At 35.0% G+C, this 25,716-nt stretch overlaps 1 protein-coding gene and 1 long non-coding RNA gene across 5 annotated transcripts in view; one reads left to right on the top strand and one right to left on the bottom strand.

Moving 5' to 3' along the window:
• The window catches only part of LOC125648676 (uncharacterized), a 441,222-nt gene that overhangs the window by 397,483 nt on the left and 18,023 nt on the right, over positions 1-25,716 (top strand). The gene's annotated exons all lie outside the window — the stretch shown is intronic.
• Positions 15,188-23,305, bottom strand: LOC125653161 (uncharacterized). 4 transcript variants are annotated; one of them, XR_008797770.1, is made up of 4 exons: positions 19,847-23,305; positions 19,536-19,673; positions 18,030-18,449; positions 15,188-16,068 (listed from the first exon to the last, which is right to left on the bottom strand). It is a non-coding gene; the product is annotated as an uncharacterized LOC125653161 (long non-coding RNA). The 4 variants fall into 4 exon arrangements; XR_008797768.1 differs by lacking the exon at positions 18,030-18,449; XR_008797767.1 differs by having other exon boundaries at positions 15,188-18,449.

The raw sequence follows: 25,716 nt of genomic DNA on the forward strand, positions 1-25,716 counted from the left end.
AAATAAAACTTAAGACTTGCTAACCAACCCCTGCCCCATGATAAAAGAAAACCATTCAAATCTAAACTGCATTTTCTTATTTTGCAAGTATATACATACATCGTATATTTATATCGAATGGAGAAAAAACTAAATTTTGACGGGATGCTCAATACTGCGAGTCTCAATATTATATTTTTTATAGATCTACCCATATGTTGTGTATTCGCTTTGTGTAACCCCCCTCCCCCGGACTGCATTTTATAGTAGTAGAGAAAGATAGATGAAATGTAATTGTAAGTGATACATTGGATACATGTAATCAACCCACTCCAATGATACCAAAATCCCTATTTTTGTGTTTGTCAATGTTTTCGAGAAGTCACCCCCCCTCCTTTAAAAAAAAGATATATGCGCCTATAATATATTGCAATCATTGTAAATTAAAATACATATAGTAATACGAGTAACACATATGGAGCAAATTATCTTTCAGGCACCTCAATTTAAAAATAATTTTAATGAGTAACATATATTCCTTAGTAAAAAGTGCCTTGCAGGAAATGCATATTAATCCCTATCTTAGCTACACAAACTTTTTTCTTTTTTTGGTTTTTTATTGTGTTTTCAAAAATGAAAGTGAATTAGTGTTCCCCAAACAACGAAATATTTTTGTAACCATTGCAGATATACTAGAACACTGAAGACCCCCAGCGTCATATTGTGACACCGGTCATCTGGTGTTAAGGTCAACACCGGTCATCCGGTGTTAAGGTTATCTCCAAGAACCCATGACATTGACACTTGATGCTGCGCATTTTGGCGATGAAACTGTCACTACCTGTTTTAACGACTTCGTTCTGCCGCGGCTGGGATTCGAACCCCGGGCCTTCCGCATGCGGGGCGAACGCTATAACCGCTCGGCCACCGCAGTGGTGTATATTTATAGATAGTGTGCTAAAAATGTTACATCTGTGAATAACCATCGTAAACTTTCTGACAAATAAATTGTTTTTTTTTTTAAACAAAAATGTTACGCTCGCGCTAAATACGTCACTGATGTACGTACGTACCTAGGTGGATATTGTCGTCTGCTGTTACATGCCGTTTCCCATTTAATCAAATGAATGTGAATGGTAAAAATAATGCTTGCATCTTCAAGGAATATATTATTTATTAAAAGAATCGCCCATCGTTATATAAACTATTTAAATGTAGTTTGCCTGGTATGTAATATGAATCCTCACGAATCGCCGGCTGGTGCTGTTTATATACCGTTCTGTTTACATTATAGTCATAACAACAAAAATGGCATCCGGTCTGTAAGATAGGCTTAAATTTATCCGGATTTTTATTATCATTATGATGATTTTAATAAATGTCAATGTGTTTAAATGAATGATATGAGCATATCTTATTTGAAAATATATAGTAAAATATACAACTCAAATGATTCTCGTTTCCTCTTCAACCGCCACGATCAACGCAAATTGCGTCACGATGGCGAATTTCTTAGCATTTTTCAACTGATATTTTAACCTCTCTTCCATCGTCGCCCGGGATGAAACTAAGAGGAATTGTAAGTTATTTAGTAAATTTTTAATCCATATAAAAATTATTCCGGACGACGAGGGAAGGTGTTCAATTTCACAAGTTTATCAATACAAAAACCATGAAAACACCACAAATAGCCCAAAAGCCCTTACTTTATTTGATTATGTACTACGCATGCGCGTAGATGAGTTGATTTCCATATGCTTTTGGGAGTTACTATAACTTACTCTTTTAGGAATTTGACAGGAAAATATCTGCAAAATAATTTTCCTCCATAAACGCCGGGCAGAATTTAGCTAAAACCGTACCTTGTCCTTTGTATTTGTTATAGGAGTTATTAGATTGATCACTGCTCTGTTTACATCGTTCATTTCACTGATTAGTTTGTTACACTTTAGGCATCCATCAGTTTCATTCATCAACCATTCAATTTCCGTTCCTGTTGTCATATTCAAAATGCCATCTTGTTACCTCCCCTTCTGAATGATTGTTCAACAATTCAACAATTTAAACGACTACTTCCCATGCACAAGAACATTCAATATCCTTTCTTATAAAAAAAATTGCATTTTAGAAATAATTGTAGATGTTTCTGTGACATCTAGGATATGTTTATGAGTCGTTGTTAGTTGATGTAGATATATGTCTCCTTGGGACTAACGTTTCGTCCATTTTCGCCAGAATTTATATCGTATATAATTCCTTATACTGCCATTTTCATATGAAAGGTGAAGATAACAAAGTGGGATCAATAGGACACCACCTATAAGATATAGAACATTAGAGTTAAGTAAACCCTGGATATACCTGGATATACGCGAGTCAGTTAAACGGATATATAATCTTCAGAGAATAATTTTAATCTACATTGTATTTCATTTGTGTGATATTGGTATGATTGGTTAACTATCTATTGTTAACCGAGTGGTGACTGTATCATCAGCCATAACACTATCCATCTCATTGCAATCCAATACCTCCCAAATGCACCAACATAGTAGAGTTGAAGTGCGTTGTAGTATCATCCATATGCTCCGTATGGGGCGTATGGGTTGTCCCATACTTTAGAAAATAAATACATATAAATAAATAAGGGTCATCGTGTACCAACACGTCTGATGACCGTGGTGCTGTCTTTTGATGACCGGACACATACACGTGGTCTTATGTCATAAATCATAATGAAATAAAGAAGTAATTTATATTTATTAAAACTAGAAAAACGTAAAACAACAATAAAATAAAATATATCTTTTTATTTATTTAATAATTTCTAATAATATATGTTTATCTAATTTATTAGATAAGTAAATTAAAATTAATTATTTAAAATATTTTTCATTTATCCGAAGTTTCATAGAAGGTACTGATTAGTAACAATTAGTATTATTAGTAACAGGTAGTAGTAATAGGGATGCAAGTATGTATATACATGTGAAATAACTAAAATATATTATACAGAAAAGAACTAAGGTAGGGTCGCCAAAGAAAAAAAATATAATAGAGTGCCACTAGTTATTAGTTATTAATAATATATTGTGCCAGACAATAATGTTGATGTCGTCAGGCAATATTTTTGAGGTCGTCGTGAGGTACCACACCTCAGACCCGGTATCATATTTCTGTAGCTAGATCCAACTTGTAGCACGACATGGCTCCGTAATTCTTATTCGATAGTATTTATTATGTGTATAAAACTCAAGATACATCATGTAGTAAATGGTGAGTTAGTACTTATGTTAAAAAGTGTATGACAGATAAACTGTCAACCATAAGCAGTTATATACTTAATTACATAATGTTTATATTTGATTAAATAACGACAATATAGAATGTATGCAGAATCACAAATCACAAACATCCAACAAGCTTACATATATTAAATATTATAGTATGCAGCAGGCCTGTGTACATACAAACTGCGACATTGCACCTAAATGGATGTCATAAAAGGAGAAGTTTACAAAATACACATGTATAATAACATACCTGAATTTTATATGTATTCGCATATACATGTACGTATAATATACCTGGATTTGATGTAAAGCTGCACCTATACTTTAACTACATGTTTATATATAATAATGTGATAAAAACACAAACTTTATATTTATATTCATATGCTACCATACTTATATGTAAATGTTTACATACTGATAAACACATTGCTATACACGATAGAAAACCCGAATTATATGCTTAGTTGTTTATATAAGTATAACACATGCAGTTGTATCTATATTAATAAACATATATCATTAAACATTAGAACTATAATGCTTAGTAGTTTCCATACTTATAAACACACGGAATTGTTTACACATTTGTAAACATGCGCGATAAAACCTTTGTTATACATATAAATAAAACTTTTTCCTCACCAACCGGAAGGGAACTTGCGAATGATACTGGAAGCTACATATCATGCAAATTGAAGATGGCGAATGAATATATTAGTTACGTGGTAGCCGATGTGAAGACGCTCATACAACGTAATTTGTGACGTAATTTGTTATATTATGGCGTTTCACCCACTGAAACCACGGTATGGTGGCCTATTATATCAATAGTAAGCAAAATAGAAGGTTAGGTTAATGAATGCACTGAATACTGAATAAGCATAAATCATCGATGGAATTACAAGGGCATGTACATAATTGAAATTCAAATGGTAAAATGATTTAAAATAATTATATTTAGATTGGGAACACCACAAATTATTTAATTTAATAATAATTTTAAGATGTAAATTATATATACATAAATTACAGTAACTAAACTACTTTAAGGGTACTGTCAGTAGTGTAGACTAGCTGTCGCTATTTTATGGATCACCTCAGAAGTAATGATTTGTTTGTTTGATATTGGTAGGATTGGTTAACTATATATTGTTAACCGAACGGTGACTGCATTATCAGCCATAATATTATCCATCTCATTGCGATCCAGTCTCACTCTCCAACACCTCCCAAATGCACCAACATAGTGAAGTATTTTTTTTTATTTTTAGTGTAAATAAAATATGTAAGTAGCAAAACATAAACTTGTATTGGATTGTATATTGGCCTTCCATATTTCTCTATTAAGATATGTAGTAATGTAACTATGACCTTAATGACTTTCCTTATGATTAAACAATGCATACAGTTGTTGTTCATGTTCTATTAAATTCATTTTGGTTGGCTAGGCTTAGTGTCAAAGGTTATATGTCATGGGTTTTTGTGAGTTCTGTTGGATTTTTAGATGGCCAGTTGTATTCACTAGCAGAGTGTTAAAGGGTGGTTTCTTTGCATGTCTTTTGACATTTTTCATCTGACTTGAGGTTAGACAATCAATCTTAACATATTAATCAGTGTGAATGTGTTAATGAATGAAAGTAATGAAATTACGTACTTTATTTCATATTTAACAAAGGAGTAAAATATATTTATTATTTTATACAGGTTCCTTGAAAATCAGTTATCTTCCTATTTTTGATATTTTGGCTCTGATATCATATATCTGGTAATATCATTGGTTTGAGTGTATTTATGTGATGTCTAGTGTATTTGTCATATAATTTCTTTTGTGTGTGTTCGATGTGTACTTTACCATATAGTTTGCATAAATGTCACAAATGATATGATTTATTATATTTCAATGCATTGCGGGTAAAAAGCTTCATTTTGAGATTTAAATGTTATTTTTTAATTGTTCTTAAACTTCACACAAGATAATGGATGAGTAATTTTGTGTTAATTGTATCGAAATTATTTCTTTAGTATCTGTATAGTTTATGTGGTATGTGAGTGTGTATGCTTGTAATCCTTTGTTATGTTTTAGAGCTGCTGTTTACATGTCAGAAATAGACCTATTTTTTCAATAAATTCTTAACCTGTCACGGATGGTCTGTGCGGTCATTAGAACCGGTTTGCAACCCCGTAACATTTGCCCGAGATTGTTAACAGAATTATATTCTCATAGACAGCGGTGACAATGTAAGTTGTATTCTTGGAAATTGTCAGACTGATATACTGTAATGTATATTTCACTCTGCAAAGGTTGAATTGTGGAAATTATCAGTATTTTGTAAATGTTGTTCATTTCATTTTCGAGTGAATACTATTTTTAATTTGCAATGTTATGAATCTTTAAACTATCTTGAATGAGATAATTTTGAATTTAGCAAATCACTTGTGCATTATGAACAATACAAAACTGATTATCTACTGTTCAGTAATTGATACTTTTTTTATAAGATACAATGTTAGGATTTTAAATTATATGTTTTTAATGTGTTGACTAATTTAACACACTGTTTACGTGCAAATTTCTATTCGTTTATTAAACAGTTACCTGGATTGCATATTTTTTGGTAGCTTTCACAGAATGTCTCACAATGAGGTATGTGTACATTGCCAAGAGTTTCATGGTCGTACTGGATTGCGATATGGATCTCTTTGAAATTCAACAGAATCATCCTTTATGGCGAATCCATGACTAAACTAATGTATGTCTCTATGATGCAAAACAAGACTAGAGTGAATCCCAAGTGATTTCACTCTGAATTTAATAGAGTAATTACCGGGATCATGTCTGGCCAGGTGTATGTCGGAGATCAACAATGACCATTTTTGCTTCACTGAACATGTGCACCCGTGGCGGTTTATGGAGTCAATTAATACTTTGAAATATACATTTGTAATAAAATACCGTGTTAAATGGCGATATTTGGCGTTATTTGTTGTCATTCCCCATACTTCCGGAAATCCTTGATTGTCCTCCTCATCATTTTATATTCCACATTATATTTAGTGCTCTTTATGAAATTGATATTATTGATAATATTTCATTATCTAAATCTTTTTTTTTTTATCAAACGTATATACCGATAGTCATTGTTAATAACAGTAGTTTGAGTAGATAGTGGTTATACCAAGCAAGGTAACATAATTTCACAACGGCCTTATCTTCAGGAAAACATTAGGGGAGTTATTGTTGTTTGAACTATACTGAGATTATACATATCTACAGTAATTTGTCTCAAGTAAACGATTGATACTTTTCATGAAGGGTGTCATCTAGCAAGTATCACTGGGTAGTTTGTGTTAAGATAACGAACCCAGGAAAACAATATTGTGTTGTCATTTCCTGATCTCATATTTTGTTTACTCCCTCTATCACATATTTCAAGCATTATAATAATAACAACATTCCAAAACAATGCATCATTTATCACTAGCTATAAAGTGTTTGTGAATTCCAACTCCTCCCTTGTTTATATAGTGTCACTGTTTAAAATGTGTAGTGTAGTATGTCAATCGAAATATTTTTAAACAATCGTTATAATTCTTAAATATTAAAATGAATGTTATATAATATCAATTCAAAATCATGTGAATCTTAACATTAATAATATATACCATCAATCAATGCGTTCCTGCTGTGGTCAACTGTAATACATCGAATAACTTACTTTTGCTACCCTTCAATGATGCATATCATCAGAAGCAGCACTGCATGATTCACAACACAAAGACTCTTTCAAAGTCATTGCACGACACGAGTAAAAATGTATTATATATTACTACATCTAGTTCCGGTTGTTGTTCATTATTGTTTTAAAGACTGTACACAGGTAGGGTTCATAGTACGGCAACACTCTTATATAGACTTACTCAAGTCTCTATGTTTAATATTCATTGATCTCTTTAATACCTTTTAATCGTGCCAAACATAGAAATTGTAAACCCTGCAAAATCACCGACCAGAATACGGTCAGTAAAAGGATCATATTACATTATGATCCCTGGGTCGAGGCCTCTGCTGGTGGACTGCTAGTCCCCGAAGATATATGCAGCCCAGTAGCTAAGTACTTCGTTACTAACTTGAAAATACGGATGTATATTTAATTGCTGTTATAAAATTTAGAAATTCATTTCAAAATTAAGATTATCTCCCTCACGCATAGCTCTTATCCTTAGACGAATTTGACTGCACTTTTTTGTCACACTGTTTTCCCCCATAATAGATCTAAAACGTCATTGTTATTTCGGATTTCAAACATTTCGGTTGAGCATCACTGAAGAGACATTATTTGTCGAAATGCGCATCTGGTTCATCAAAATTGGTACCGTATAAGTTTTACATGAAATATTATCTGGCTGAAATAAATTCATGAATGTTTCAATGTATGATATACATTTGACTAGAATAGCAAACATACATAAAATAGTTGAAACACATTGCAAAATTAAGAACTAAGGTACAACATGACTAAAAATAACTGAGACAGTCACATTGAATTTAAATTCTAAACAGTCAATAATATGAACACATTTACAAATCCATGTTCTGAGTGGGTTTACGCATCCGTTGTAGGTAACGACGCGGTGTATTGTTGGGCTTTGGCAACGGTGGTTGGTGCTTATTACCCAACGGTGCTGGCTTTTCTGTCCGTGGCGACTTGGTCGGTTTCTCGGCTGCAACGGATATTTCTGGCACGGCAATGTCCTTCGGTAACGAAACGTCTGGTACATACACAGGTTCACTTATATCACCTGGTAATACAGTGTTTTTCATTTGGTCAACGTGTCTGCGCCATGTGGAACCTTTTACACTTGATAAGACAGCGGACCGGTCTTTGTAGTGATGTTTCATTTCGCCCATTTCCTCCCTTCCCTGTAGTCACGGACTATTACAGATTGGCCATTTTCGAATTCACAGATGTTAGTTCCGACATGTTTCTATATGTTGCTTCTTGTGGACAACATTGGCAGTGTTTGGTTTTAAAAGGTCAAGGCGTGAGCGGATTTTTCGGTCATACGTTCGCATTGACGGAGTTTCATTGGTGGTTGCGTGGGGAGTTGTGCGATACTTGAAAAGGAAAGCGCATAACTTTTGGTTAAGACTTGCAGATTTGTCATTGTCTGCACTCTTGATCGCGCGTTTCAAAGATTGTACAAATGTTTCAGCCTGGCCATTGGTGCAAGGATGGTACGGTGCATATGTTTTATGTCTTATACCGTTCTGAGTCATGAATTGTTTGAATTCTGCTGAAACAAATTGTGGGCCATTGTCAGATACTACTTCATTAGGTATGCCTTGACGGGCAAATAAGGTGCGCATAGTTTTTACTGTAGCTGATGTTGTTGTAGATGTCATATGTCATACTTCAGGCAATTTGCTATGAGCGTCAACCACAATGAGGAACATAACATTTTTAAAAGGTCCTACACAGTCAATGTGTACTCGGTACCACGGAGTTTCAGGCCAGTCCCACGGGTGTACCGGTGCAGCGGTAGGCTGATTCTGTATGGAAAGGCATCCTGTACATAAGCGGCATGTTTGTTCCAGGTCGATGTCGATGTTCGGCCACCAAACATACGATCTTGCATATGCCTTCTTTCGGACGATGCCAATATGTCCTAAATGTAAAACTTATACGGTACCAATTTTGATGCACCAGATGCGCATTTCGACAATTAATGTTTTTCAACCAATAGCCGTGTGGATTGGTTTTCGGGAACTACTACTCGATTTCCCCACATGATACATCCTTGATGTAATGTTAATTCATCCTTTCTTTGGATATAGGGTTTCATGTTGTTGTAAAAAGTGCAAGGACATCTCCAAGTCGACATAAAGTCAAGAACTTGCGATAAGAAAGTATCTCGTCGAGTTGAATTGCGCACCTGCTCGGAAGTTACGGGTAACAGTTCTAACTATGTGCTGTAGAACATGTCTAATTCATCAGCCTCCTCTGGTTATGTAGGGTCCAGTGGCAATGTGGAGAGTGTATCCACATTACAATGCTTGTGTGTGCTTTTATATGTAATGTCATAAAAATGTCCAGATAGGAAAACTGCATATCTTTGAAGCTATACTGCAGTCATTGCTGGTAAGGCTTTGGATGGGTTGAATATACTGAGCATTAGCTTATGGTCAGTAATTAAAGTGAAGTGTTTTCCAAACAGGTAAGTGTTAAACTTCTGTATACCCCATTATATAGAAAGGGCTTCTTTGTCTATCTGCGAGTATCCACGCTCTGCTTTCTTCAAGGTTCTTGATGCATAGGCGATAGAACGTTCACTTCCATCCGAAAATGTATGTGAGAGCACACAACGAATACCATATGGAGCCGCATCACAGGTTAGTTTCAATGGCAGTTCTGGGTTGTAATGACAAAATACTTGTTCAGAAGTCAGTATGTCTTTCATTTTCTGAAATGCAGTATCGTGTGGATTTGCCCTTTCCCATTTCACCTTGTCCTGGAGGAGTCCATTCAAAGGGGCAACAACTGTGGAGTAGTTCGGGATAAAGCGGTGGTAATAATTTACCAATCCCAGAAATGCTCTTAGATGTGTAACATTTGCAGGCCTGGGTGCCTCAGTAATTGCAGTGGTTTTATCTGGTGACTTATGCAAGCCGTTTTCGTCAATATCATGTCCACAGTAACTCACCCTCATCTTAAATAATTCGCATTTGTCTAAATTGACACGTAAGCCATATTCATCGAGACGTGACAACAACTTGCTGAGGTTACGCCTGTGGTCCTCATCCGAAGTACCAGTGATAATGATGTCATCCAAGATGCACTGGGTGTGTGGAATGCCCTGTAGAACTTGGTCGATGGCTCGCTGCCACCTAGCCGGGGCTGAAGCTATTCCAAACACAAGTCAGTTGTACATACACAGTCCTTGATGTGCGTTGATCACGAGAAGCTGCGTCGATGCTTCATCAAGCTCCATCTGGCGGTATGCTTGGGTGAGGTAAATTTTTGAGAACTTCTTGCCTCCAGAGAAATTGGCGAATATATCATCAATTTTGGGTAATGGATATTGATCCACTTTTAAAACTGGGTTAACTGTGACTCGATAATCACCACATATGCGAATGTCACCGTTCTTTTTCAGAGCTGGAACAATAGGGGTTGCCCAGTCACTGTGAGCCACAGCATGTTTGATCCCTTCATGCTGAAGTCGATCCAACTCCTTTTCTATTTTGGGTCACTTGGCATAAGGTACACTACGCGCCTTGAGGGATTTTGGATATGCATTGTCCTTAAGGGTAAGATGAGCCTTAGTATCCTTGAACTTCCCTATGCCCTCTGCAAACACGATCTTATGTTGATTCAGAAGCTGATCAAGGTTTGTGATGTGATCCGTGTTTGGTATCCCTTCCAGGTGTAATGCCTTAATGTCAATCCGATTAAGTTGGACTTTTTCTAACCAGTATCTACCAAAAAGTGCTGGTCCACTCTGAGGTACAACTCGGCCTCTTGTCAATTTATTTCTTATTTTGGTTTCTAATCAGATTAAGAAAAACAGTCTACCCCAATTAGGTAGTGCGGTTGTCATAAACTATGGCTGTAGTTAGGTGATACAGATCTGTATTGAACTGGGAAGTGTCAGTTCCCTTTGTTTTCACGTTACAAATGCCAGTGACTTTACCCGAATGACTATCGATGGTAGAACAACTAATCCTGTCTACGTGTGTGTGTTTAACTTAACTGCATAATGGCGGACGACGGATATCTCTGAACACACATTTATACAGAATACACTACAATATCATCAAACAACAGATAAAGTTCATCTAAAACTCAAATATCAATAAAGCGTTTCACAATTTGCATCTCTCATTCACTTGTTCATTGTCTATTTTTTTTTTTTTTTTTGTTCTGATTCATGCAGTGTGCTTGTAAAAAGAGTTTTCTGTTACCATCGTATCAGAAGAAAAGAGATTGGTGAGAAATTATTAAGATAAATATTAAGATAACATAGACACACAAGTGTGTAGTGATAGGTGTTTAGATGTTTTTCAACATGTTTAATACAAATGGGCAAGAATTGTACTCCTGTGTTAGCTGACAGGTTTTTTTTTTTATTCCTATGAAGAATAATTGATTCAAAAACTTGTACTTGAGAAGAAGAAAATGTTGCTGGGGCCTTGAATTCCACATTTAGATATATCGACGACGTATTATATATTAACGATAAACATTTTCATTGATATGTCAATTCGATATATCCCAGTGATCTTGAAATGAAAGACATCACAGAGTTGCCCACTTCTGATTCCTACTTAGGTAGCTTATTGAAAGTTGATATCAACGGTAAACTAACAACTAGACTTGATGACGAACGAGATCATTTCATCTTCTCCATCGTCAGTTTTACATCGTTCATTTCAGTGATTGTTTTGTTACGCTTTAGTAATTCATCAGTTTCATTCATCGACCATTTCATTTCCGTTCTTGCTGTCATATTTAAAATGTCATCTTGTTATCTCACTATCTAAATAATTATTTAACAATTTATACAACTTCATTCTATGCACAAGAGCGTTCAATATCCTGTCTTATAAAAGTTTTACATTTTAGAAATAATTTTAGATTTTTCTGCGACACCCAGGACATTTTTATGAGTTGTTTTTAGTTCATCTAGGTATCTGTCTCCTTGTGACTAACATTTCGTTCATTTTTTCCCGCTTTTTATACCGAATAGAATTGCTTTTACTGCCATTTTGATATGAAAGGTGAAGATAACAAACGAGGATCAATAGCACACCTCCTATAACATATAGAGTAGAGAGTTAAGTAAACCATGGACATACATGTGTGCTTAGTACTTAGGAGGGAAATTGATACAACTCCCACATGTCTAGTCAACCATAAGTCAGTTAAACAGATTTACAATCTATAAAGAATAATTTTAATCTACATTGTATTTTATGATGTTGTTATTATTCCTATTGATGTTTATGATGGGTTAATGCAAGGTGAAGATACCGAACAGTGATCAAACTCATAACTTCTATAAGCAATACAAAATAGATACTTGGGTAAACACAGACCCCGTAGACACACCATAGGTGGGATCAGGTGCCTAGGAGGAGTAAGTATCCCCTGTAGACGGATCACACTCGTCCTTAGCCCTATATCTTTATCAGGTATACAGAGTTATCCGTAGTCAAAATCAGTATGCCAGGAACGGTATCTCAATCGGTATGAAACAAGTCAGACAGCATTTGACCCATTGGTGATCTGGATCTTTCCTTTTTCAAATTGTTCTCAAAGTAGCAATTGTCCATAATATTAAAAAGGGTAATGATGGATGTAAAACTTATACGGTACCAATTTTGATGCACAAGATGCCCATTTCGACAAATACTGTCTCTTCAGGGATGCTCAACCGAAATGTTTGAAATACGAAATAACAATGAAGTTTTACAGCTATTATAGGGAAAAACAGCGTGCCAAAAAGTGGAGTCAAATTCGTCTAAGGATAAGAACTATGCATGTGGGAGATAATCCTTAATTTTGAAATGAATTTCTAAATTTTAAAACAGGAATTAAATATGCATCCGTATTTTTAAGCGAGTAACGAAGTACTTAGCTACTGGGTTGTAGAGACCCTCGGGCACTAACAAATCTTCAATGAAAAATGAACGTCTAAACTATTAAAAAGTCATACGTTTTCATGATGTTGATTTCAGAAAGTAACAGTTATCTCGAATCTTGTTAAATTTCTTTAGATTTTCTTCTGAGAATGCACAGTTCATTCTACAATTTCTGGCATATCTCCTGACAAAACATGTTTTGAATTTCTACCTCACACCTTAATACTTTTGTGATATTCAAATATATGACTTGGCATATGATTTACTCGATACAGCAGTGTGTCTTATTTTCACTTGTTGCATCGAGTAGGATATTTTGAAGAAAAACAACTATTGAAGTATTGATAGGATTGCTAAATGATAAAAGGATGTAAAGTTGTACATGGGTCATGAGAAATGTTTTTAAAGGCTTTGCTAGGCGAAACAAACACATGTTCTCCATGTAACCTATTCAAGTATTTTGATGAATTCTGGTTTACTAAACACATATAGATAGCTTGTACGTATCTACTCATGACTTTTACTATGGAGAGTAACAACATTACCCCCTCTAATTTTTGTTTGCTTTAGAGTGCTCAAAGTCGAACAGTGATAAGTCTTAAAAATTCCGAACGCACCACAAAATATACAGGTGGGCAGACACGGACCCCTGGCCACACCAGAGGTGAGGTCAGGTGCCCATGAGGAGCAAACATCCTATGTCGACTGGTCACACCCACCGTGAGTCCCACTTCTTGATCAGGCAAACAGGGCCACTCGTAGCCCAAATCAGTGCGTCATGAACAGTCCAACAACCGGCTCGAAACACGCCATACAGCGCTTATCCCATTGTCAGACCGCAGCAGCAACGGATTTATCCACAACGACCTTAGAGTGGGCGAAACTCCAATCCCAAACGGGATCTCTGAAACCCCTGCACCATCAACCTACCCGTCAGTAGCCTGCAGTCAAACGATAGTGCAATATATCTTCAATAGTTGTATGTTTTATATCTAATCGCGGATGTCGACTGTCCATATTGCCCCAGAGTATTTTTCAGAGTAGGTCATGTCTATCATCTTTAATTCATCTCTGCTGGAATTCATTTTCTCCGAAACAGTTCCTACAGATGTACAAGACTCAATGTCAGCCGATATGTCTACTGACTGTTCAATGACTGTAACATGTTCTTCATTGATATATATAGAGTCGGAATATATGTTGGAAAGACAACACAATGTTACGTAACTTTTGAAATATGTGAAATATTACCATTTTCTTTTTACTATTCGTTTTGGCGAATTTGAATTTAGCATTAGGAGCTAGATTGTGTTGTGTGAAAAAATGTACTTGTTTGACACATGAGGCCTTGACAGTATTTTAGAAGTTGAATTTCAGAACGATGTTTGTTAGTTGAATATAAAAGATCACTTAAGATTGTTTGTGGTCTAGCCATGTTTAAATGAGTCGTATATACGAACGTTCTGAAAACTTCATGTTGATATAAATACACTGTGCATTATGTGGCAGTACGCTGTCACGCCCATTCAGTATCCAATTACGTTTACGGGTTACTGTGGGGTTTGAGGATTGAATTCAACAGCTGATTTATAACATTTCAGATGTTCTTGTCAAATCAGCTCGGCTTTAATCAAGCATCGGACACTGTTTATTTTTAACACTAAATATATCTACAGTAAGGGATTAAATCCAGTAAATTTGGCTCCTGTTTATGACTACAATTTTGATGCACCGGATGCGCATTTCGACAAACAACACCTCTTCAGTCATACACCAAATTAGGAAATTTGAAATAGCAATAAACGTGTAAGAGCTAAACGGAAAACAGAGTGCCAAAACTGGAGCCATATTCGTCCAATGATATGCATGAAGGAAATATCATACGTAATTTTTAAAAGAATTTCTAAATTATATCCAATGAATTAAATATACATCCGTATTTTCCGGTTACTAACGAAGTACTTAGCTACTGGGCTGTCGAGCCCGTCAGGGACTAACAGTCCACCAGCAGAGTCCTCGACCCAAGGGTCGTAATGTAAAACTGACACGACACCAATGTTGATGTACCAGGTGCATTTTCACCACTACTCCATGTCTAGGGAATGGTAACGTTCTTAATTGTAATCAGAATCATTGGTTTTGTGACACGGTGCAGGTCTCTTTGGTCCACATTATACTGTCAACTGTAGGAAATTGACCACTAACGCTATAGCTGGAATAAATGGCTTTTTTAAAGTTCATTTCTTTTACTGCAAATAGTGTTCAAAGGTTCAAATTACCTGTTGAATAAAAGGACTGTATTTTTAAAATAAGTGCATTACACCCCGCCAAACTATATTATACATTGATAATGAAATAAGACAAACCTCCAGTGACTTCCCAGTATATATAATTACCGGGAAAATCAACAATATAACAACACCTTAGTTCATAAGAAATAAGAAATAATCTGTTCTCCCTAGTATTTCGATAACATTAACTGAATTTGTCACTGTTTACGTCTAGTCTCTGTACTGTGCTCCCCACCTTGCATGATATAGTAATTCTGCCGCACATTTTGATTCTATCGTCATATATATTTCCTTCGATTAGTTCATTATTTACTCTGATGTCGTCTACTTTAAAGACCCGTGTATTGATTTTTCCTGGATTCTCTTTGATCGTTACAGCAGATTTTCCAACTATCGTGGTTTTTTTTTTTTGTAATCCTTTCAAAAATATTTTCCAGTTTACTCCACTCCATTTTGAAATCGGCATTCGACACCTTTCACGATTTTAAGTGTGTAAACCTCACTTTAAAATATTTAACAAGGGTCATCCGGTCCCAATCCCTTATTTTCCTGTTGGTTTTAATGCAGGACACATATTTCTTATTAGCCTATAACGTAAACTGTTATCAATGTAGTGATAGACAAGAGCCAAGTGTACATATTGTTGTAGTCATAAACAGGAGTCAAGTGTACAGGTTTCTTGAGAAGAGTCAATTTTCTTCTATATGTCCGCTTCCTCTATATGGGTTTTCAGAAAAAAGCGATTTTTTTTTAGTTTCCTCAAAAACTGCAAAACTACACAAACAGTTGTCTTCTTTTGGTTGTAATTCTGCCACGATACACACAGGGATTGCAGGAATTGTCTTCTTATGAGTGCCTTCTGAAATTGATGAAACAGAAAATTAAATATAAAAACGGTAAACGACCGCAAGGAAATAAGAATACACCATGGAAGACTGGTCACTGGTGGGACTAGGTACGTTTATGAGTTGTCAGGTGTAGGTTTCTCATGTTAAATTATTAAACCTAAATATTCAGCCCGGACACGTAACACAATACCGCGTGAAAAACTATACGATTCTTCCACTGCATTAAATATATACATATTGTACAGGTAAGAAACAGCGAGTCATGTCATAACACCTACAGGGAACATAAGAGTCCATCAAACACGGGTCTTTTGACATACCAGATGTGTCATCAGGTGCCTAGGAGGAGTAAACATTCCCTGTCGACCGGTTTCACCATTATTGATCGCAGAAACGACAAAATGATCAACTACTTTTCTTTCACATACCATACACACCCTGATGTATAAAATATATGTACGGACAGCCTCCCCTTATGCAGATACAACTCGTACATATCCAGTTATAATGTAAGTCGATTAAGTAAGTCAGTAAATAGTGGATTATAATACTAACCTGTATCATACAGAAATTCAGAACATTTTACAAATCAACAAACCGCCCAAATGATATGTGTCACTGTGAATCAAAATATGAAAGGTGAAGTTAACGAACAGTGATTAATCTTATAACAACTACAAAGGTGAAGATAACGAACAGTGACCAATCTCATAACAACTATAAAGTTGTTTGTAAAGGCTTTCAAAATCAATAATATAACTTATGTTCAGATGTGTTGTTCGAAAATCTTTTAAATTTCATGAAAAGTAGAGCCAAATTAGTTCAAAATGACTGTTAAAACAAATACTATTTTTCAATGAAGCATAACAACCGAAAATTGATTCATTTATGACACTATGCTGTATTTCGTGTAAATATTAAATTATGTACGAAAAACATGAGGTTGTCTTCCCCTTTTCAAAATTTACCATTTCCGGTCTAGGGTTCCAAAGCCAATATTTTGTATGTGGAAGTGGGATTTATTGGCTACCCTCATTCCTAAAATAGTGAAATGTAGTTGACGTGTAAAGTGTCGAATTAAATTGAATTAAAGAGTAGATGAACGAACCTCTGTCCCATCCTACGATTTAGGATTTAAAGACTTGAAGAGAAGTATGCCAAATCATTTTTTTTTAAAATTACAATGCAAGAGTGAACTCCGTATATCCACCACTTTATCAAACGATGCTACATACCTGTATAGCTCAGTATCAAGATTGAATTATTATCCTTAAAGTTCCCTACAATTTGATAGGCATTTAGTACTCCATATTTGTGAATCCTTACATTCAAATCCAAACTAATCAGTTTATTTCTTAGGATGAATTTAGATAAAAGTACCAATGACACCCTTGTTTCCACTATGCTTTTAAAACAGTTGGAATTCATCAATACTTACAATTGTAAGCTAATATTATATGAATGATTAATTTCTAGTCCTTCTGTTAAATGACAAATTGTACATCGAAGCAGGACAGTATCTCACTCCTTTACAAATCAATGGATATATACGTGAACATTAGCGGTAAATAGTAAATATAATCCCAGGGAGAGAACATATTTTGAAAGCTGTAGATATATTTCCGATTATCTAATTCTACTTTAGCCATGTTTGTATTTTGTCAGCTGTATAATTTAGATCACACATTCAATACCAGCATTTTCACCCACGTGCACATGTTTAATCGTTATTCATGTTTGTATGTTTGAATTTCAAGTGTTTCATTTATTTTTTATTCAGAATAGTCTGATAAAATATGACAATGACTACATCATAACGTTAGGATGTCTATTTGCTTATATGCTAAGGTTTTTTTTTTAATATATTCAATTCACGTACATACACTTTGTAGAAAAAGACGGTAACGTAATTTGTGAATATTGTTTTAACAATGTATGAGGACACTAACTTATGCACTTTACATCATCATACCACGTTAGCTATTCATGGAGTATTGTTGTCCATGTCCTTATGAAAGGTGAAGATAACGAACTGTGATCAATGTCATTACTCCTATAAGAAATATGCAAGGTGAAGATAACGATCAGTATAGGAAACACGGATTCCTGGACATACAATAGGCGGATATGATGCCTTGGATGAGTAAGCACCCTCTGTCAACCGGTTACACCCATCGTGAGTCTTGCGTCCTGATAAGGTGCATATACTAATCCGTAATCAAAATATGTGTGCCAAATATCTATATATTGCCCATATTTTTTTTTTGGAAATCCACTCAGCAATTTCTTTCTTTTGACATCCCCGAGGGTCTGCTCTTGGGCATTGCCATTATTTCCTGTTATCATCCGTAGACAGCACAACTGCATAAAAGATCGCCTTTCATCAGCGTTTCTGTAAAATGAAATATTGGCAAGAGATAGACTTCCATCTTTTCATTGTGTATTTTTTCTAAAAGGTGATTGCTCATCTTTAGTTTCAGAAAAGGTGAATTAAAGACTGTCAAGAGCTTTTACATAATGAAAATATAATTTCCAACCTTCATCGACACAAACTATGACAGAATGACATCTTTATCTTACAGTGTCTTTTTGATTGATGCTGCCTGTTTAATCACATGACCGTCCGATTTATAATCCATTATTACATGTAATAAAGACGACCCTTTTCCACTTCCAACATCTTCCCTTTAAATGTACGTATCTCTAAAAGTTGTCACCTGTGTTTCAGATCATTGAGTTCAAAGAAAATATACAACAACAATAACACATGGGATACATTATTTTGTTTTAATTGCAATATTTGCTTTAAGGAACGCATTTCTGTTCTGAAATGCAATTATAAATTATTGATGAAGATCTAGGAACGGTAGCAAAAATAATAAGCAGGATTTAAACTTTATTCTATATTGCCACTATTAAAACTTCAACTTTTATTATTGCATTCAATCGATCGATCACATTACCATCTCACATATAAAGAATGGTAGAGTGTTCAGCCTTAAGATGTGAATTTTGAATGATATAAGACAATTAAGCCACAGCTGGGGAAAGGGGTCATATTTCAACATGTGCAAGGCTTAAGGATTATATCAATTATTTCATGGTAGGAAACACCTACTACATACAAGTGTGCAGATTCCTTCTTTTATAGAACATAAAACTAATGACTATGATGGAGAGGTCACCTCCTCATTACATATATTTTTTTACACAAAAACGCCCTTCAATGACATTCGTGTTTGAGAATTCATTGTCGAATGATATTATAAGTGGGGATCTGAGAGGGGGGGGGGGGGTCTTGTCTCTCCATATTTGTCAGGTTTGAGAGAGAACAATGTTATTGTGTGTAAATATGAAAGGACTTCTTAAAAATAGGATAGTCATTACATTCTTTACCTACACTAGGACTACGATAGTGTGTACGTAGTACACATGCACGCACACTCTATATCAATATATATATTTTAATAAGACATACTTTTGAAATTATTGCTTTACGTCTTCAGTATCCCCAAGGTGCACACTGGGACTATACAGTGCAGCTACTCATGACATTATCTCAAGAAATAACAATGTAAAGACTATTTGTTTGGTGCGAGCACGTATAGACATTTATCTGAAAGAGAGAAAAATAAACATATGTTTCAGAAAGCATGTGAAAATCAATATTCAGGCAATACATCATCTCCAAACACATAATTATGAAAGATTAGTTTTCGTTAAATAAATTAACTATTCAAATCGTATTTTACACATGCAGTATTTATGAAAAAAAAGTGTTTTGTTTACTTGCGTTTCTTTCCATTGTCGCTGAATGTGTGGGGTTACAAAATTTCTGTCGAAGTTGTAATTCATCACACATGTCTACGTCCTGTTGAACGAATCATTTCACCATCTGATTTGAAATTGTGAACGCGATGTTAAGATACTTGGACAGAGAATGGACAGAATGAGTTACGTGTCAGTGTCATCACAGACCGTATAACATATCTAATCTAATACGGTGAAACGCTTGACATGGGTATTCACATCATGAGTGACACTGAGTATTCTGGATGCAGCATGATGGAAGTTGAAATAAGCAACCGTAAAACGAAGGAGTATCGTGTATCTTGGTGTAATTACTGTGTAATCGACAAATGATAGCCTGCCATGTATCAGCACATTCCAGAATCATTTAGCAATTGCATTTATTAGCGGCCTGACGATACAATGATCCCAGCATTCAAATATGTGCATGTTGTGATGTCACAAAATTATTTCTAGCTCCAAACGCGGAAATATTGGTCAAATCGTGTGTACAATTAATGCAAGCGTAAAATGAAATGTTTACAGACGTTCATCTTTATTATTTCCAGGGTAATTAATTTACATTTAACAGCTAGAGTTCGAGTGCTTTGGCTGATCGAAAAGAAAAAACAACGACAGAAGATGCCAAAGTAGATGTTCATTGATACTGCAAGGTAGATTAACGATAATGTTATAAACTTCAAACTTGATGTCCCATGGTACTCGTAGTACAGACGATGCACTGATTCTTACTGGAAGGGGGCGTTATATTGTTTTCGATGTATTTGCAGAAGTAAAGAACTGAAATAGAAAATAATACATTCACTGGAAATATTTTTTTGTGATCCATTGTGGATTTGAAAGTAATTTCCAAATAAAAATATCTAGCAATTTGCATTAACGTATGTCATTAACTACTGAGTGTTGCCTTTACCGTAGTGACAAAGACCAACTTTGCATTCTTCTAAGAGTCAGCATATATTTACTTTTTATCATATTGCCATTTTGTCACCTTCGAAGCAGATTATATTTAAATTCAAAATGTTGTTTTGTGAAATGAAGTAACAATTGAAGAGACATAGAATATATTGGGTGGAGTTGATTATATAGACGATATCTTGTTAGTATATACCGTATGAATATGTGTAACCAAATCACATTTTGTTGCTGTGAAAGATTATTCGGTTTGCTATTTGGAAAAAAATAAAATATGTTCTAAAGTAGACCGTTTGTATATCGTTTTACAAAAGGTGTACATAAGACATTTCAAAACATGAAAAGGAGAATAAGAGATATTGAGTGTAATGGTTGGCAATGATGTGTGTGGGAAGCGTCATAATCCGTGGCGATACATGTACATGTAAAACATGTGCTATGGGAAAGGTAATTTCAAAGATTATACCAACGAATAGCAAAGCTAATATATCAATGAATTGTCCATGATTTGTGATTATTCAATGTTAGCGTCATGAAATGTGGCACCATCGTTTGGTTGATTGTAAAGTGTTAAATGCCTCATTCGAGAATCGTGCACTCTTGTGGAGCAGTCACTATTAACAATGAAGGGCTTCAAAATAGACGCCTATGTCCACTGTATACGGCCTTGGAGTAAGGATACGTCTTTATCGTGTTACACCTGCTGTATCACAGGACCTCTGTTTTCGCTGTTTCATATGAAGGGCTGGCCCATTTAGTTTCCTCTTACGGCAAACACGGGTTACCGAGGGTATATTCTAACCTTGATTCCAAAGAAATGTTCCATTGGAAATGATTATGGTCAAGGTTATACCACCGTCAAATAATGTTGCACTGTTGGAGTGAGCTAATGTTACAAAATATGAAGGTAATAAATATAAAAAAAAAATAACACAAAGTCAACAATAGTGATAATGTTGGGAAACAATATACTTACGAGATATAGACAGCAACACTTTGTGAAAATCATCCCCGTGGACACCGGAAGTCACCCATATTACGAGAACTATCAAACCTATTCATTTGACTAGACCATTCTAATTGATCTTACATCGATTGATTGAATTGTTGTATATTGTGCAGCATACCTCTCGAGAATTATTCACTCATATGGAGACGTAACCATTGCCGATGACAAGCTGTAAAATGTAGGCCTACGCTTTTAGGAGTTATGTTATTAATACCTGTTCGCTACCCTTGCCTTTCATGAAACAAATCCTAGAGGCTCCGAAATTTTGCAATTACGTATTTACCTACATTAAATGTTCAAACCAATACATGTATCAGTTCCCTCACGAAATATCGCTGCTATTAGAGTTGTCAATCGAGGCAAGTTTGATTTGTGTCCACCGCTTAATATAAAACGCCACAATCAGCTTTTATAAACTTCGCCAGGATAAAAGGAATAGTGACAGTTCATGTAATTTATTGATTATTCCATTAGTGGTGTTAACATTTTATTTTGTAATTAGGAGAATTAGGAGACAATACAAGTTATTGTCATGCCTCTTGTATAAAATGATGCAGTTAAGCAAATTTAAACACAACACCTCTTCATTTTTATATTGTTTATGACAATGCCAGTCGTATCTTTACTTCAATCAGCACATTCCACGTATGACTGTACCTCACGGTCGAAACTGATCAACCAAAGAGACGTACTCGTCCAATCCCATGGCATTCTGGTGATATTTTTATTTCCTTAAGTTTATAGCTTTGCTCGAGACTTCACACTGGATAAAAACGCTAGTTTCCGCAAAACTGAAACCATATGGAAACCTTGCGGGAACTTGACGTTGAGGTTTCCCATATGGTTTCTGCAATGCGTAAACAATTATATAGATTCCGCAAGTTTCCGTCAAGTTTCAGTCTGCGGAAACCTGAAGTTGAGGTTTCCCGTATGGTTTCTACAGTGCGTAAACAATTATATAGTTTCCGTTAAGTTTCAGTCTGCGGAAACTGTAGACTATGATTCCTAATGGTCTCTGCAATGCTGAAACTTAACTAAAATTCTGAGGCTTTTAAAGTAATAACATACAATAAATAATTGAAATGCACATAAAAAAAAATCACACAAAAACTTTAAAATTTAAGTGAGAAAAGAATAGTAAGCACTTTATACGCATTGAGTCAAAAGTTGTCTGACGTATTTCATACCGATTGTTAAGCCGTCCTTGGCACACAGATTTTGACTGCGGATAACTCCGTCTACCTGATCAGGATATGGAGCTCACGGAGGGTGTGACCGGTCAACAGGGGATGCTTACTCCTCCTAGACACCTGATCCCACCTCTGGTGTGTCCAGGGGTCCGTGTTTGCCTAACTATCTATTTTGTATTGCTTGTAGGAGTTATGAGATTGATCACTTTTCGTTATCTTCACCTTGCATACATCATATTGTTATCAGATTTTTTTCAATTTAACAAAACAGACATGAATTAAGATACAGAAAACAAAGTATATTCCATGTGTTGTTACGTTTGACAAGCTAGCATGCCTGTGTACTTCAATTAATCCCTCTGTGTATTTCTTGTTACTCCCATGTTAATTGCAAGATTTTTCCTCCGTCATGGGAAAAAATAGAGATAAATACACAAGGTAAACTGAAAGAATACTGTCCAGCTTTGTCGCCGCATAGAAACAAAGATCGAAGTTCATTGTAATAGAAAATAAGTGTATATGGGAGAGGGTTGAATTGAACATAAACCTTCAACTGGGAGATTTATATACCGTCATATATTTACGCAGGTTTTACGTCTAAGAATGTACATCATTTTTTTTATTTTCATAATATTAAAACTATGAACACTGCATATTGTAAATTAAGATTTCAAACACTAATGATATAGTTTGGTGGTGGAATTAGACGCATATGTCTGCGTGTGAAATACGTACGCACACGCAAGTAATTACATGAAATATGCCAATTGGATTTGTTTTTCTAATATGCTCAATTGATTGATTTAGCAATCAATATGTAATTTGCACACATGTATAATTATGCATGTATACCAATGAGTGTTTTGATTTTATCATAACTAATAGTATCAGGGATATACAGTGCAATGTGATTATAGGCATGTGTTCTGAAAACTTATGTTGCCCTCTCTCTACATACAGTGTACATGTAGATTATGTCATGTGCACACAAATTATGAGTCACAGTTCATTTTAGGATATTATACATGTGTAATATTATTAATATTATTTGTTTAAGAGCATTTCAATTCAAAGCTTAACTGAATCTGTCAGGTTTTCTAATATATCTTTGAAAAATACAAAATAATTCAACATCATGTGAATCATCGTCTCATAAAACATATGATGTCAACGGTTTGAGTTTTATCAAGTGTTTAAAAATGACCGAAGAAATCCTTCCTAGCCTTTGCGAATTTCGGACGGAAGAACACATAATGGTATGGATCTTCTACTCATAATATTCACATGGACATAACGAAGTTGCAGTAGTAGATCATTGTTCATAGTACACATGACAAAATTTTGTACCTAGATGCACCACCATAAGTGGTAATTTAGCTTGTCGCTTTATTTTATGTTTTATAATTTGAGATTGAATGAAGATTTCTAATTCCAATAGAAAGGCAGTTGACGTGTAAGGATGTAATCTACATTCCTATTTGTGTTCGATTATGCAGATGAATTTAAATTACTTCACATGTTTGTAACATTCGGACACTAAACTGTATGCGAATATTTGTAGCATATAGCACTTGTTCACAAAATCCAGGACTACTTACTTTTGGAATCAGAATATATCATGATATGAATTTAATGCAGTACAGTTTGAAACCATGCAAAGTTTCACACATTAGAAATGAATCCAGCATTCTAATACAAACATGCACTGATGAACACTTCTAAATTTAAGTTCCTGAAAGTGCATACCGTAACCTGAAAGTATATTTACTGTTATTTAGAAGTTTGAATCTAAACCTCAACATTTGCAAAATCTGTATCTACTTAACAATACAATTCGGTGTGCATTATTTTGACAGTAAGTTAAATGAGGGTGTACTATACACACCTCGATCTAGAAATCGGGTATTGGCAGTAAAACAAATCTAACCTCGCATTGGTTCAAATGATGTATGACGCGTTTCATACCGATTGTTAAGCCGTTCTTGGCAGACTGATTTTCACTGATCCCAGATTGATCCCACCTTTGGTGTGTCCAGGAGTCCGTGTTTGCCAAACTATCTATTTTTTATTGCTTATAGGAGTTATGAGATTGATCACTGTTTGTTATCTTCACCTTGCATTAGATAATATCTTCACCATCTCTATATTATGATAACCCTCAACAATATATATCCATGCACTTTGGAAGTGATGTCACGCAAATGAACATGATATACGTATACAATAATCGGCAAACTTAGAAGCTCTCAAATGTGTGCTGTTGATTAAAAAAAAATGTATACGAATTTTTCACTTCACACATATATCACTGTTGCCTACATATTTGAAATAGGTTAGATGGATAATTTCACACAAAATATTAATTTTGAAATACGAACTCAATAACATAAGGTATACTGTCTACATTTCGTATTTATCTTATTCTTTTATGTAAGCATATATAAAATGTAAAAATCTTTTTCAGAGAGAGAGACACACATATATATATATATATATATATATATATATATATATATATATATATATATATATATATATATATTATCTACCTGGTTATAAAGTAAGTACAATCCACGGACAAATTTGAAACATACCGACTGGATATACCACTCTGCGTTTACCGTGTGCTCACCGTTCACATTGCGTTAACTTGCGCTCACTGGTCACCAGATTGTGCTCACATTTCGCTCTGCGTACGTTCATCCTTCATCGTTCGCTCTGCGTGTGTTCATCGT

Source organism: Ostrea edulis, chromosome 8 (genome assembly GCF_947568905.1).
Source record: "Ostrea edulis chromosome 8, xbOstEdul1.1, whole genome shotgun sequence".
Classification (NCBI taxonomy): Eukaryota; Metazoa; Mollusca; class Bivalvia; order Ostreida; family Ostreidae; genus Ostrea; species Ostrea edulis.